Source organism: Oncorhynchus clarkii, chromosome 9 (genome assembly GCF_045791955.1).
Source record: "Oncorhynchus clarkii lewisi isolate Uvic-CL-2024 chromosome 9, UVic_Ocla_1.0, whole genome shotgun sequence".
Taxonomy (NCBI): domain Eukaryota; kingdom Metazoa; phylum Chordata; class Actinopteri; order Salmoniformes; family Salmonidae; genus Oncorhynchus; species Oncorhynchus clarkii.
The window spans coordinates 39,144,517-39,160,767 of record NC_092155.1 but is presented as its reverse complement, the minus strand read 5'-3'; the positions used below and the strand labels follow the sequence as shown (position 1 = coordinate 39,160,767).

At 43.6% G+C, this 16,251-nt stretch overlaps 1 protein-coding gene across 3 annotated transcripts in view; it reads right to left on the bottom strand.

Annotated features, from left to right (window-relative positions):
• LOC139416277 (IQ motif and SEC7 domain-containing protein 1-like) overlaps positions 1-16,251 on the bottom strand; it is a 192,965-nt gene that overhangs the window by 67,358 nt on the left and 109,356 nt on the right. The window lies entirely within an intron of this gene.

The window sequence follows — 16,251 nt, the reverse complement described above, 5'->3', positions numbered from 1 at the left end:
GCCTTGCTTGAACAACACAGCTACTAAAGCCATGGAACTCAATGTAACCATGTTACCGTAAACCCTTTGCTGATGTTTCGAGTTACGCCCCATGACCGCATCTTTCCAGTGACTCTGAGGAATTAGGAGCATAATGAAGTCTTTTAGACCAAGCATAAATGACTTGGCTTCTATAACAGGTTTTGATAATGGAATAAAAAAACAACAGCCCTGTAATGCTAAATATTTTCCAAGAAACTATAGTGTCAGAGAGAGAGAGAGAAAATGACTCAAGTAAAAGTGAAAATCCCCCAGTAAAATACAACTTGAGTAAAAGTCTAAAAGTATCTGGTTTTAAATGTACTTAATTAGGGATGGAAAACAAATCATTCAAGTAAAAAGTTCAAGTAAATGCTATACATCAAATCCCTTACATGAAGTAAATCATACAGCACGATTTTCCTGTTTTTAAAATGCACGTATAGCCAGTGGCACACTCCAACACGTCATTTACAAACACAGTATTTGTGTTTAGTGAGTCCGCCAGATCAGAGGCAGTAGGCATGAATTGGACCATATTGCTGTCTTGCCAGAGCATTCAAAATGTAACTTTTTTAGTACTTTTGGGAGCCAGGAAAAATGTATGGCAGTAAAATGTACATATTTTCTTTAGGAATGTAGTGGACTAAAAGTAGTCAAAAATAGTAAAAGTACAGATAACCCAAAAAACAACTTATTTTTACTTAGATACTTTACACCACGGGATCAACTCAACACACTATGACACTTGTACCTACAGCTTATGGGGATTCACAGCAATATAAAATGGCAGGAGGCACAATTTTCAGGGTATAAAACCTGCTATGTAATGCATTAATAATGCATTATGGACATGTCCTCGTAATCTGAATACTAATGACCAAAGTGTGCATGCTTGCGCGTGTGTGAGCGAATACATTAGCATATATAGATGTGACAGGTGCTTCTGAGGGTTCCACGGGCCTTGGATCAGTCTTTCATGTCTCCAAACGCAGCTCAGTTCTGACTCCATTCTGACGCCGTCGGCAACATCAAACTAACTATATGGGTAAAGCATCAGTAAAACGCCACATGTAGGCTATGCCTGTGATGTATATCATTATCAGCACAACAGTCGTGAAGTTGCAGCAGGTGATAGTCATTAGATGAGTTATGAAAACAGACATTTGATCATGATTGTTTTGATTATCATCGGGGATGCTCTATGGTTATGTAGAACATTCAACCATTTTCTCATTGCTCTTGAAGCTTCAACATGCCCAATATGAGTGTTTCTTACAAACATCTGTGGTAAGGGGGGGGGGGGGGGGGGGGGTGTTCCTGCATGAAGTGGCATCAGAGAAACACAAAGCAACGCAATCACATAGAAACAGCCATGAGACTGTCAGATAGCCTTTGGAACGGCAGTCTACGTTGGAAAGCTTTTATTGTGTAATATATATATCTATCCAGTCAGCCCTTGATTGTTCCACTTGATTTTAATAGAGCATATCTATTCTGTGGGACTGAGCTAAACATTTGTATTCTGAACAGATTCATGGGGTAATCACTGCAGCTCTACTGGAATATAGAACGACAGCTATCTGTGTTGTGACAGGTAGTCAGCAACATGAGGGGTGTTTTATAGTCCCTGTAGAGTTGCAGGGGAATTGGAGAGAATGAATAGGTTCGTGAGAAGTAATCGGGGGATCCAACTTCCTATCGCATAAACTACTGTATGTACAGTTCTGTATATATCAGCTGAGAGGAAACCCTATTTCTAGATTCAGTACAATGACCTACCCTGCACTCACTTAAAGCCGATTGAACAGTATTTCCCACTCCTTGTTTCTGCGACTAAGCTGATAACACCGAGTTGTGATCCAATCATCCAACATTAAATCTAATCCTATAACATTCCAAGGAGACTGTGCAGTAACATTAATACATTCCTAACCTGTAATGTGTAGGTTATAAACACTCAAAAACAGATTCACAATCTGCTCTGATGAGCGCAGTAAACAGAATGAACAACCTTGTAGAGATCCTGCACTAGGTGAAAGGTGAAGACCAAGAGGGAGGAGAGGAGGAGTGGATGCTGAGTCAAGTCACACCTTTTCTCTCCTCCTAAGCACTTAGCAGCTCCAGTACCTTACACTAGACACCATTAAGTAGACAAGCATCACCAAGAGACCAAGTGAGTTAACCAAGTAGTGCAGGAAAATAAATGACCGTAAACTAGTTTCACTCAGGGAAATCAATTGCGGCCCAGTCAGCTCAGGCCCCAGAGCAATGTTCAGTCAGCAATTTGCCTAAACACTGTTCTGTTGTCGTTTTTTACAGTTTGTCTCTAAAACATGAATCTATATACAATATTTGATATAGTTTTAATTGAAGTTTGGTGTGTTCTAATAAGAGCAGGAAGAAAAGATCCACAGGCACATCTTATCCTATCCTGCAGGACTTCAAAACAAATACTAAAAACATCTCGTCTAAAGTCAACTTACCTCTTATGAAAGGTATTGTGAGGATGTAGACACAACACATGCCAGTAATCCATACAGAAGGTCTTTAATTTCCACATTTTTGGCTCCTACGTTCTCCTGCAAAAGATCAACAGGGGGCCACGATAAAGCGACTCAGAGCAGGTTAGTCCATGGTGCCAGGTGTAGGTTCCTGTGCCAGGTGTGGTATGTTCTTGTTAGCAGATCCAGTAAACATCATGGCACTACAGATATAAAACGTTGCCCAGTTGTTCACTGTGTGGATTGCCAGACATGGATTCTCCTCTTCTGGCAAACTGTCCTGGTCCTAAGCGGTAAAACCTCTTTGGAACACTACAGAACTTTTATGGTCATCCGCAGGCCAGAACCAGAACAGCTCTGGACGTGTTTCAACAAACACCAGCGTTAGATCAAGATTCAGACTAAAACCTATTTGGATCTGTTTGGATCAACCCAAACCCAGTTGAAGTCAGGATCTGTTTCAAATAACTTGCACACTGTGGACTGCCTCAGCTCAGCTCTGCTCAGCTCGTATCCAGGTCACCCAGACTGTCCTCTGTTCCCGTCCCTCCAGAGTGTGTCAGGCTGGGAGCCTGTGGGGAGGCATAGCTCTAGATCCACTGCTCCAGCAGGCACAGGTACTGTAGTGTGTTGGAGTGCAGAAGCACAGAGGACGAATCCTCCATACACCACACATCCCTCTCTTCTCTGCTCTGATAGACACCGTCTCAACCAGGCTTAGAAATGGCCTATTATTCTGCCTCCATCTCCTTCCTCCTCCTCTTTGGTTGCAGAAGCAAACTTTCTCGATAAAGGCAAGAGATGGTGGCTCCTCTGCCTCTATCACTCTCTCTCACTGTGTCTCTGACCCCCTCTTCTGCTCCTCCTTTTCCTCCTCTCTGACTAAACTGTCTCTCCTCCCTCAATCTCTGTACCTTAACATGTTCTCTCTCGCTCTCTCTCTCCTGAAGTGAATAACAGCTGCTGCCATCCACACAGGACCTCCCAGAAATGTGCCGACTCTGGTTGCCGGGCAACACCATGGTACTACTGAAACTGCAAATGGAAGCTCTCTCATTGGCCCGACGTCGTCGATGGGGAGTGGCCACAACATTGCCCACGACTGCATGAGTGTACACCCATGCTGTAATCAGAATAGGCAGAGGCTACAAGGGCTGAGTTGTTTTGGGAATAAAATCCTCTAAGGTAGAAGCAGGGCAAGCAATGTTGCTTTAAACAGCGATCAGCAGTTGAAACAACAAAGCGATTCCGCGCCCGTTTCAGTGAAAAGCTGAAGGGTAGGGTTGGAGAAATGTAACCACTAAAATTCATAGACGTAAGGACTGACCATTCATGATAACAAAATTATAGTTAACCATGTTTTGAGGCTATATACACTGCTCAAAAAAATAAAGGGAACACTAAAATAACCCATCCTAGATCTGAATGAATGAAATATTCTTATTAAATACTTTTTTCTTTACATAGTTGAATGTGCTGACAACAAAATCACACAAAAATTATCAATGGAAATCAAATGTCCCAGATGTGCTCAATTGGATTCAGGTCTGGGGAACGGGCGGGCCAGTCCATAGCATCAATGCCTTCCTCTTGCAGGAACTGCTGACACACTCCAGCTACATGAGGTCTAGCATTGTCTTGCATTAGGAGGAACCCAGGGCCAACCGCACCAGCATATGGTCTCACAAGGGGTCTGAGGATCTCATCTCGGTACCTAATGGCAGTCAGGCTACCTCTGGTGAGCACATGGAGGCCTATGCACCCCCCCAAAGAAATGCCACCCCACACCATGACTGACCCACCGCCAAACCGGTCATGCTTGAGGATGTTGCAGGCAGCAGAACGTTCTCCACGGCGTCTCCAGACTGTCACGTCTGTCACATGTGCTCAGCGTGAACCTGCTTTCATCTGTGAAGAGCACAGGGTGCCAGTGGCGAATTTGCCAATCTTGGTGTTCCCTGGCAAATGCCAAACATCCTGCACGATGTTGGGCTGTAAGCACAACCCCCACCTGTGGACGTCGGGCCCTGCTCCTCCTGCTCCTCCTTGCACAAAGGCGGAGGTAGTGGTCCTGCTGCTGGGTTGTTGCCCTCCTACGGCCTCCTCCACGTCTCCTGATGTACTGGCCTGTCTCCTGGTAACGCCTCCATGCTCTGGACACTATGCTTAGAGACACAGCAAACCTTCTTGCCACAGCTCGCATTGATGTGCCATTCTGGATGAGCTGCACTACCTGAGCCACTTGTGTGGGTTGTAGATTCCGTCTCATGCTACCACTAGAGTGAAAGCACCGCCAGCATTCAAAAGTGACCAAAACATCAGCCAGGAAGCATAAGAACTGAGAAGTGGTCATCACCTGCAGAACCACTCCTTTATTGGGGGTGTCTTGCTAATTGTCTATAATTTCCACCTGTTGTCTATTCCATTTGCACAACAGCATGTGAAATTTATTGTCAATCAGTGTTGCTTCCTAAGTGGACAGTTTGATTTCACAGAAGTGTGATTGACTTGGAGTTACATTGTGTTGTTTAAGTGTTCCCTTTATTTTTTTGAGCAGTGTAGTTTGTTTACATTTACTTTGTTTAAAAACATTGTAGTAAAATAAGCTTATATTTTGAATTGTGATGGGGTATGATAGTTAAACTAAGCTCATGGGGCATTTATTTGTTATATTTTTCAATAATCAATGGGTACATATAATTCATTTATAAGTGGATGTAGCAACTGCTGATTGCCCCTTTAAACCATCAAGGTCAATGAGGAATTGCAGCGAACACAATGGCACTTGAATTGTATGAGAGAATGAATATACCTGGTCTCTACATGAAGCTATTTATAAAGTAATTGAATATCTGAGGTGTGAATGGACACATGAGAATAGGTGGTATGAAGAGTATCGGCAGAGGTATCCAGGAAGAAAATACAATGGAATGGAAATGGAATTTATTCATTTGGACAGATCAATGCCCAGGATCAAACAGGTGCAAATCATCATCATCACCACAATGTTCAAACGAGGAGCTGCACACGGTTGAGCAACGACTGAGATGATAGAAACACAGCTTCTCCGATCGACTGGTGATTTGCACTTGAAGACAAGCACGGGTCTGTTCTCCTCTGTGCGTCTGAGAAGCCGTGTCAGACTGTTGTACCACGCTGTCCCAGTGTCCATGAGAAACAGGGGTAAGGAGGAGGCCCGGGCCTCTCATCATTATTCAACCCCCATCCATCATCACCATCCCCCATTCTGCTTCACACATGCATACGCATGCATGCACACAGAGGCAGACACACACACACACACACACACACACACACACACACACACACACACACGCACAAAAGGTCCTGTTGATCTGGGCATTTTTCTCCCTCTCCCACTGACTGGCAGTCACGGCTTTCCCCCTTTCACACACTTCCTGGAATAAAATGGGCTTCCTGTGATCCAGAAGACCCAGCCAACGGCACCCAGAAACACAACACAAAGAGACAGGCAGCAACACTGAACACCTATTGTGAGCCGAGACAATGAGGAATTAAATTAATGCAAACAATCAATCAGTAGCTTATCACAAAGCCTGGGTGCCCCATTTATACGCATCTCACAAAATTAACCACACACACCGACAGTTCAATTGTCTCTTTTTAATCACGACTTGTTCCTTGAATGCATAATGCATTCTACTGAACTGACGCTGTGGACTGCCAACAAGTAGGCTATTGTTTTACTGCTAAATTATTGCATTTTCATTTAGTGTGAATTCACTAAACCATTGCGAAAGTAACCTATTGAATTAGAGACAACGCAAATGCACAGAGGTATGGATTCATCAACATCAACGATGGATTTATGAACTTACACACAATGTTTTCAGATGGCCGCGATTGTTTCATCCAACTCAATTCACAGTTAGAGGAGTCATACAGACAAATCCATTGGAGCATCAAGTCTCTAATTGACGTGAAGAGCACAACAGGCGTTAGTGTGGGTGGGTCTCTGTGATCACGGCACTTTAGAGTGTGTGTCTGAGGGGGAAGAGAGATGGGAGAATCAACTGGTCAACACATGGGTCCGATTCATACACATGAACGGCTGTGATCTCTTTCAGGGCCCGATGAACACATGAACCACAACACATCTCTGAGGATACAGACAGATTCAGATAGCAGTGTTTTTGCCACATGAGAAGAGATATATATACACACACACATATATGTGTTCGATGAGCAGGTGTCCACATACTTTTGGTCATGTAGAAAATGTACAGTACCATTCAAAAGTTTGGACACACCAACTCATTCAAGGCTCTTTCTTCAGTTTTTACTCGTTCTTTAGTTCAGGACTGAGCTAGGGAAACCCTGTTCCGGCTAATAAATGCTTTCAGCAATAGTCACTAAGAATACACTATGCGGACACCGCTTCAAAATTAGTGGATTCGGCTATTTCAGCCACACCCGTTGCGGACAGGTGCACAAAATCTAACACGCCGCCATGCAATCTCCATAGACAAACATTGGCAGAAGAATGACCCATACTGAAGAGCTCAGTGACATTCAACATGGCACAGTCATAGGATGCCACCTTTCCAACAAGTCAGTTCGTCAAATTTCTACCCTGCTAGAGCTGCCCGGGTCAACTGTAAGTGGTGTTATTGTGAAGTGGAAAGGTCTAGGAGCAACATCGGCTCAGCCACACAAGCTCGGGACTGCCGAGTGCTGATCGTCTGTCCTCAGTGGTAACACTCACTACCGAGTTCCAAACTGCCACTGGAAATAACGTCAGCACAAGAACTCTTCGTCGAGAGCTTCAAGAAATGGGTTTCCATGGCCGTGCAGCCGCACACATGCCTAAGATCACCAAGCGTCGGCTGGAGTGGTGTAAAGCTCACCGCCATTAGACTCAGGAGCAGTGGAAACGCGTTCTCTGGAGTGATGAATCATGCTTCACAATCTGGCAGTCACACGGACAAATCTGGGTTTGGCGGATGCCAGGAGAACGCTACCTGTCCGAATGCATAGCGCCAACCGTACAGTTTGGTGGAGGAATAACGGTGTGTCCCCCAGGGTGCGTTTTGGTTTTTGCCCTAGCACTACACAGCTGATTCAACTAATGGGGGCAGGACCAAGTTTAGGAAACCCTGAGCTAGAAGACAAATGCGGCTTGGTGCTGTATTAAAATTAATTTGCTGGTCCAGCGAACTGAAAGTCGGGTAAAGGGCACACCGTGGACTTGAGCAATCAATCAGAATGAATGAGCTGATCTGCTTGACATGCTCTCACTGTCTCTATTGTCCAGCGCACTGCGGTCTGATATGGGGCATTATAGTAGTGTGACACCCACTCACTTTAACATCTCTAGTCAATCACTGATAATCCACCAGGAGAATCTCATGGCGTCCAGCCGTCCACTAAGAGGGAGATGTGAACGTGAAGTCAATAAACACAAAGAGAAATGGCCCCTGCCCAGCGCCCTGTACGTTGAGAGGAAGCCTACAGATCAGCACTTCTACATGGGGTAGGGTGACCCAGGAGAGGGGTCTGGCTTCAGGGGTGGATGAGGAGATGAGAAGCAGTGGGCGATCTATAGGGTGTTGGAAAGGAAATATGGTGGAATAAGGTGTAGAGAGACAGTGACAGAATAAATCAGGGAGAAAGAAATGGGAAGACGGTGGGTGAAAGAGGGATGGAAGGGTGGTAGTTCAGATACAGGAGGGATTTACATCCTGTTCCCAGGCCGTCATAGAAAATAAGAATTTGTTCTTAACCCAAATGCCTAGTTAGATTAAAAATGTACAATTTTGGGGGGATGAAGTCATGGATGGATGGTAGAAGTTAAAGAGGGCTAACTGTGATTATACTTAGTCTCTCATATGATTAAGGATGGTGTTTTTATCAGTCTGATCATTGTGTAACTAAGAACAAGGAGTCATATCAGTGTGCTCCCACACAGCAAAAGACAATATGGATGGTTATGCCTTAGAATTGCACTCCCCCTAGTGGCAGCTACAGTAGCTCCAGTCTTCCAGCAAATGTCTACGTCAGTAAAAAGGGGATACCTAGTCAGTTGTACAACTGAATGCATTCAACTGAAATGTGTCTTCCGCATTTAACCCAACCCCTCTGAATCAGAAGGCAGTACAGACACACACAACATTTCCTCCCCAAATGGATTCAATTCAGAAACATATCACACACAAAATATAATAGCAAACTTAATTTATTCATATCTCATCCCAATACCAGTAGCCATTGAACTGGCTTACGAGGGGGAAAACAACATGCAATTCTCTACGATTAATGTACAGCATTGCCGAATTCATAAAGCCGTTTCTTCTGGGGCACTTGAAGGTAATTCCTTGTGATAACCCCAAGCATGTACTCAGTTGTATTTCTAAATCAGAAGAAATACAGTGCCTTCAGAAAGTATTCACCCCTTCCACATGTTGTTGTGTTACGGCCTGAATTTAAAATGTATTAAATTTAGATTTTGTGTAACAATACCCCATAATGTTAAAGTAAAATTATGTTTGATTTCTTTTTTTTGTTTGTTTGTTTTTTACAAATGAATTTAAAAAAAATAAAGCTGAAATGTCTTGAGTCAATAAGTATTTATGGCAAGCCTAAGTAAAAATGTGCTTAACAAGTCACATAATAAGTTGCATATAATGCAATAATAGTGTTTAACATTTTTTGAATGACTACCTCATCTCTGTACCCCACATAAAGATAATTGTGTAAGGTCCTTCAGTCGAGCAGTGAATTTCAAACACAGATTCAACCACAAAGACCAGGGAGGTTTTTCAATGCCTTGCAAAGGGTATCTATTGGTAGATGGGTAAAAAAAAAGGAGACACTGAATATCATTTTGAATATGGTGAAGTTATTAATTACACTTTGGATGGTGTATCAATACACCCAGTCACTACACAGGTACAGGTGTCCTTCCTAACTCAGTTGCCGGAGAGGAAGGAAACCGCTCAGAGATTTTTTACCTTGAGGCCAAAACATTTAAAGATATTAATGGCTGAGATGGGAGAAAACTGAAGATGGATCAACAAAATTGTAGTTACTCCACAATACTAACCTAAATGACAGAGTGAACAAAAGAAAGACTGTACGGAATAAAAATATTCCCAAAACATGCATCCTGCTTGCAATAATGCACTAAAGTAAAACTGCCTGAATACAAAGCGTTTTATTTGGGGTAAATCCAACACAACACATCAATGAGTACCACTCCTATTCCTATTTTCAAGCATGGTGTTGGCTGCATCATGCTACAGGTATTCCTGTCATCAGCAAGGACTAGGGATTTTTTAAATAATAAATATAAACGGTTTAGAGCTAAGTAGAGGCAAAATGATAGAGGAAAACCTGGTTCAGTCTGCTTTCCAACATACACTGGGATACAAATTCACCTTTCAGCAAGACAATAACCTAAATCACAAGGCCAAATATACACTGGAGTTGCTTACCAAGACAACATTGAATGATCATGAGTGGTCTACTTACAGTTTGGCAAGACTTGAAAATGGCTATTTAGCAACGATCAACAACCAACTTGACAGAGCTAGAATCATTTTTAAAACAATCCAGGTGTGCAATGCTCTTAGAGACATACCCAGAAAGACTTGCAGCTGTAATTGCTGCCAAAGGTGATTCTAACATGTATTGACACAGGGCGTACGAAAGCTTATGTAAATTGGACATTCCTGTATTTACATTTCAATAAATTTGCAAAAATGTCTAAAAACATGTTTTCACTTTATCATTATGTGTGTAAATATGTGAGAAAATAAATATAATATATTTTCAATTCAGGCCGTAACACAAAATGTGCAACAAGTCAAGGGGTATGAATACTTTCTGAAGGCACTGTAGATGTTTTGTAGGCTAGACCATTAGGGAAAGGGGAACAAAATGTTCTGCAGGCGCTTGCTGCTCTGTGAAACCCTCCTCCCCACTGTGCTCTGTGCCTGACGCTGCTGTTGGCAATGTTAGGGGCCTATTATGGGATGTCACAATCCACGGACACATAAAACACTAGAGTATACCCCTGAGAGAACTACAGCTCCCTGAGACATACCCCTGAGAGAACTACAGCTCCCTGAGACATACCCCTGAGAGAACTACAGCTCCCCGAGACATACCCCTGAGAGAACTACAGCTTCCCGAGACATACCCCTGAGAGAACTACAGCTCCCCGAGACATACCCCTGAGAGAACTACACCTCCCCGAGACATACCCCTGAGAGGACTACAGCTCCCCGAGACATACCCCTGAGAGAACTACAGCTCCCCGAGACATACCCCTGAGAGAACTACAGCTCCCCGAGACATACCCCTGAGAGAACTACAGCTCCCCGAGACATACCCTTGAGAGAACTACAGCTCCCCGAGACATACCCCAGAGAGAACTACAGCTCCCCGAGACATACCCCAGAGAGAACTACATCTCCCCGAGACATACCCCAGAGAGAACTACATCTCCCCGAGACATACCCCTGAGAGAACTACATCTCCCGAGACATACCCCTGAGAGAACTACATCTCCCCGAGACATACCCCTGAGAGAACTACAGCTCCCCGAGACATACCCCTGAGAGAACTACAGCTCACCGAGACATACCCCTGAGAGAACTACAGCTCCCCGAGACATACCCCTGAGAGAACAACATCTCCCGAGACATACCCCTGAGAGAACTACAGCTCCCCGAGACATACCCCTGAGAGAACTACAGCTCCCCGAGACATACCCCTGAGAGAACTACAGCTCCCCGAGACATACCACTGAGAGAACTACAGCTCCCCGAGACATACCCCTGAGAGAACTACAGCTCCCCGAGACATACCACTGAGAGAACTACAGCTCCCCGAGACATACCCCAGAGAGAACTACAGCTCCCCGAGACATACCCCAGAGAGAACTACATCTCCCCGAGACATACCCCAGAGAGAACTACATCTCCCCGAGACATACCCCTGAGAGAACTACATCTCCCCGAGACATACCCCTGAGAGAACTACATCTCCCCGAGACATACCCCTGAGAGAACTACATCTCCCCGAGACATACCCCTGAGAGAACTACAGCTCCCCGAGACATACCCCTGAGAGAACTACAGCTCCCCAAGACATACCACTGAGAGAACTACAGCTCCCCAAGACATACCCCTGAGAGAACTACAGCTCCCAGCAGCGGAGAGAGCGTTACCCTGAGTGTGTTCCAAACATTTGTTTAATATTGGACGGCATATTCTGTCATAATGCCCACTACTACTAGTACACTTCTCTATGATGGCAGGGGACAGTGGCCCAGGGTAGGGTGAGAGAGTGACAGTGTTATTGTGACTGTTGCATCCATGCAGCCTGTGTGCGTGTAGTGAGCGACTTGCAGGACTGTGGCAACGTGCCCCATGTGCTGACTAGATCATATGAAACAGAATGCTCTGTGTAGTGTCTGGCCAAGCAGTGACATCGGCACGCTTTGCAAAGTCACGGTCTTACGTAATGGCCAGCTTGAGCATGGGGGGGGGTCAAATCCATTTAATCTTTCCTTCCTATCACTCAATGGTCAATTCCATTTCAATTCAGTCAATAATTCTAAGAATTAAACAAGAGGCCGATTCATTGAAAAGAAAAGTTTCCTACTTCCATGAAATGGAATTTCTATTCATCACTTCATGTGAAATGATAGAATGTAATCGGATACGAGCCAAACGTTGGCCGTGGCAGTATGTTATGCAGTCGCTCTCTGACTAAGCAGGCCTGTGCCTGACTCTGCTGTTCCAGCGCTGTGCTGTGTGTTGCCGTGTCCTCCGGCTAAAAGCAGAGAAATGTGCTGCCAGTGCCTGGCGGCGATGGTGACACATGGTTTTTCATCTGCCAGCCTCCCGAGCGTAGGCGCTGGCATCGTCGGGACAGCGGCTTCACAATGCCGTCTAGCAGTTAATAACGGGGTACGGGCATCCCTGCATCGATGACTAAGCCTTCCAGCTACACTACAGCTGCAGCACATGCCTCCAGAGAATCTTTTACATTATTTCAGTGAACCGTGAGGTCCCAGAATGTACATCCACAATATCCCACTCTATGTAATTGTTTTGACTCAACTCTTTCAAATGTGTAGATCTGATCCAGCACAGGAAAGCAATAATAGCTCTCAGTTGATATGCTATGAAGAAAGGTTACAGTATGTTAGTACAATAGACGATTAGACATTATGCCTAACAAGCATTACATCTGGCCCAGATAGGGAGATGACAAAGCATGCTTCAAGTCACATTTCTTTCATGACCTGGAAGTGAAATGGTGTGGTCTGTGTGACAGGAAATACTTGAACTAAATGACTATTGTGTAGCCTGCTGTATCTGCACACAGTCAGTTGAAGTCTACCAGTGCAGAGGTAAGTGGTGATACCAGGGTGCCTTTTACATGCACTCTGATAGAGCAGCAGGCACTGCTAGCTGGGGGACTGAACCGTGTTGGGGCTGGGCAACAATACTAATGCAAAATATATACAGACCTAGGACATAAGGAAAGACAGTCAACAAACTGTTTAAATAAACATCTATTTTTTTTTAAATGACTGATTTACAGATATTTTTGGAGAGACATGGCTGTAGTATTTTTAACACATTTCTCCCGGAGCACGTAGTCAAACTTATTTAAGTATAGCATAGCCTAAATGTTCCCTATACAACCCTTAGCCATGCACTTCACATCTACCCTACAACCTTGTCTGTTCTGCACATCGCATCTACCCTACAACCCTGTCTGTTCTGCACATCGCATCTACCCTACAACCTTGTCTGTTCTGCACATCGCATCTACCCTACAACCTTGTCTGTTCTGCACATCGCATCTACCCTACAACCTTGTCTGTTCTGCACATCGCATCTACCCTACAACCTTGTCTGTTCTGCACATCGCATCTACCCTACAACCTTGTCTGTTCTGCACATCGCATCTACCCTACAACCTTGTCTGTTCTGCACATCGCATCTACCCTACAACCCTGTCTGTTCTGCTGGCCTGAGGACAACAGGGGTTTCCTTCATGAGGGATACGGGTTCTACATTGGAACTCTAGAAGGAAACTGGCCTGACAGTTAAATTGGGGAGGTGCCCCAAGCCAAACACTCCTTGAGTCAGAGTATAGTATACAGATGTGTCAAACTGACAAGCATCTCTATGCGCCTAAAAAAACGGCAACAACTGCAGTCCATGTTACACAACGAGCGTGTGTGTGTGTGGCAAAGTGTGTGTGTGTGTGTGTGTGTGGCAAAGTGTGTGTGTGTGTGTGTGTGTGTGGCAAAGTGTGTGTGTGTGTGTGTGTGGCAAAGTGTGTGTGTGTGTGTGTGTGTGTGTGTGTGTGTGTGTGTGTGTGTGTGTGTGTGTGTGGCAAAGTGTGTGTGTGTGTGTTTTGACCACATCCCTCCTTTAAAGCCCCAGTCCAGAGATGCTACATCCATTTCTGTACTGTTAAATTCATGACATATAGCGATGGATTCTTGAAGAACATAACGTAGAAATTCCTCATTAGCTTCGTTCAACTATTGTACTGCATCAGAACCCAAAATAATCAATTTTTTCCTCAAATGTTTGTAAACAATGGCAAGGTAGACAAAACACTGTATAGCGTCAAAACATGATTAAAACTATCATTTGGATCTCATGGATGGTCAGTCCTGGTATCCATAGCTCTGTCTATAAACTCGAAAATGGTTATACAGTGAGCTTCAAAAGTATTGGGACAGTCACAAATGTTATTGTTTTGTTTTGGATCTGTACTCCAGCACTTTCGATTTGAAATGATACAATGACTATGAGGTTAAGGTGAGGACTGTCCACTTTCATTTTAGGGTATTTCCATCCATATCAGGTGAACAATTTAGAAATGACAGCACTTTTTGTACATAGTTCCCCCATTTTAGGGGACCAAAGGTATTGGGACAAATTAACTTAAATGTGTATTAAAGTAGTACAGAGTGAAGTATTTGGTCCAATATCCACAGCACACATTGATAACATCAAACGTTTGACTTTACAAATGTGTTGGATGCATTTGCTGTTTGTTATGTTTCAGATTATTTTGTGCCAGATTTAAATGAATGGTAAATGAATGAATATAATATGTTTCTAAACGCATCTACATTAACGTGAATGCTACCATGATTATGGATTGTCCTGAATGATGAATAATGAATCACACAAATATCATACCCTCAAGACATCCTAACCTCTCACCATTACAATAACAGGCAAGTTTTTTTTTTTACTTTCTCGCTCATCATTATTCACAATTCATTCATGAATATCTGTTATCATGGTAGCATCCACATTAACATAAGTGTTTAGACATATACAGTATCAGTGAAAAGTTTGGACACACCGACTCATTCAAGGGTTTTTCATTATTTAGTTACCTCTGCTGCAGAGGAAAAGTTCATTAGAGTTACCAGCCCCGGAAAATGTTGCCTAAATAAATGCTTCACAGAGTTCACGTAACAGACACATTTCAACATCAGCTGTTCAGAGGAGACTGCGTGAATCAGGCATTCATGGTCAAATTGCTGCAAATAAACCACTCCTAAAGGAAACCAATGAGAAAAGGCTTGCTTGGGCCAAGAAACACGAGCAATGTACATTAAACTGGTGGAAATCTGTTCTTTGTTCTGAGGAGTCCAAATGTGAGATTTTTGGTTCCAACCACTGTGTCTTTGTGAGACGCAGAGTAGGATGATCTCCGCATGTGTGTTTCCCACCGTGAAGCATGGAGGAGCAGGTGCAATGGTGCTTTACTGGTGACGCTGTCTGTGATTTATTTAGAATTCAAGGTACACTTAACCAGCATGGTTACCACAGCATTCTGGTTTGCGCTGAGTGGGACTATCAATTGTTTTTCAACAGGACTCTTGGTTGCTGTTACACACCTCCAGGCTGTGTAAGGGCAATTTGACCAAGAGGGAGAGTGACGAGTGCAGCATCAGATGACCTGGCCTCCACAATCACCCGACCTCAACCCAATTGAGATTGTTTGGGATGAGTTGGACCGCAGAGTGATGGGAAAGCAGCCAACAAGTGATCAGCATATCTGGGAACTCCTTCAAGACTGTTGGAAAAGCATTCCAGATGAAGCTGGTTGAGATAATGCCAAGCGTGTGTAAAGCTGTCATCAAGGCAAAGGGTGACTACTTTGAAGTATCTCAAATATAAAATATAATTTGGATTTGTTTAAGACTTTTTTGGTTACACATGATTCCATATGTGTTATTTTATTGTTTTGATGTCTTCACTACTATTCTACAACATAGAAAATAGTAAAAATAAAGAAAAACCCTGGAATGAGTAGGTGTGTCCAAACATTTGACTGGTACTGTAAGTGAATTTGTCCCATATACTTTCGGTCCCCTAAAATGAAGGGACTATGTTCAAAAAGTGCACTAACTTCTAAACGGTTCACCCGATATGGTTGAAAATACCCTCAAATTAAAACTGACAGTCCGCGCTTTAAGCTCATAGTCACTGTATAATTTCAAATCGCTGAAGTACAGAACCAAAACAACCAAAAATGTGTCACTATCCCAATATTTTTGGAGCTCACTGTATTTCTCAAGCCCCATTCCTCAGCTGTTTACCAAAACAAGTGGCGGGGAGTTTTTTGTTATTGTTTATTCACCCACAGTGACGTATTATGTGACGATGACGAACACCTCTTTCTTTCAGTC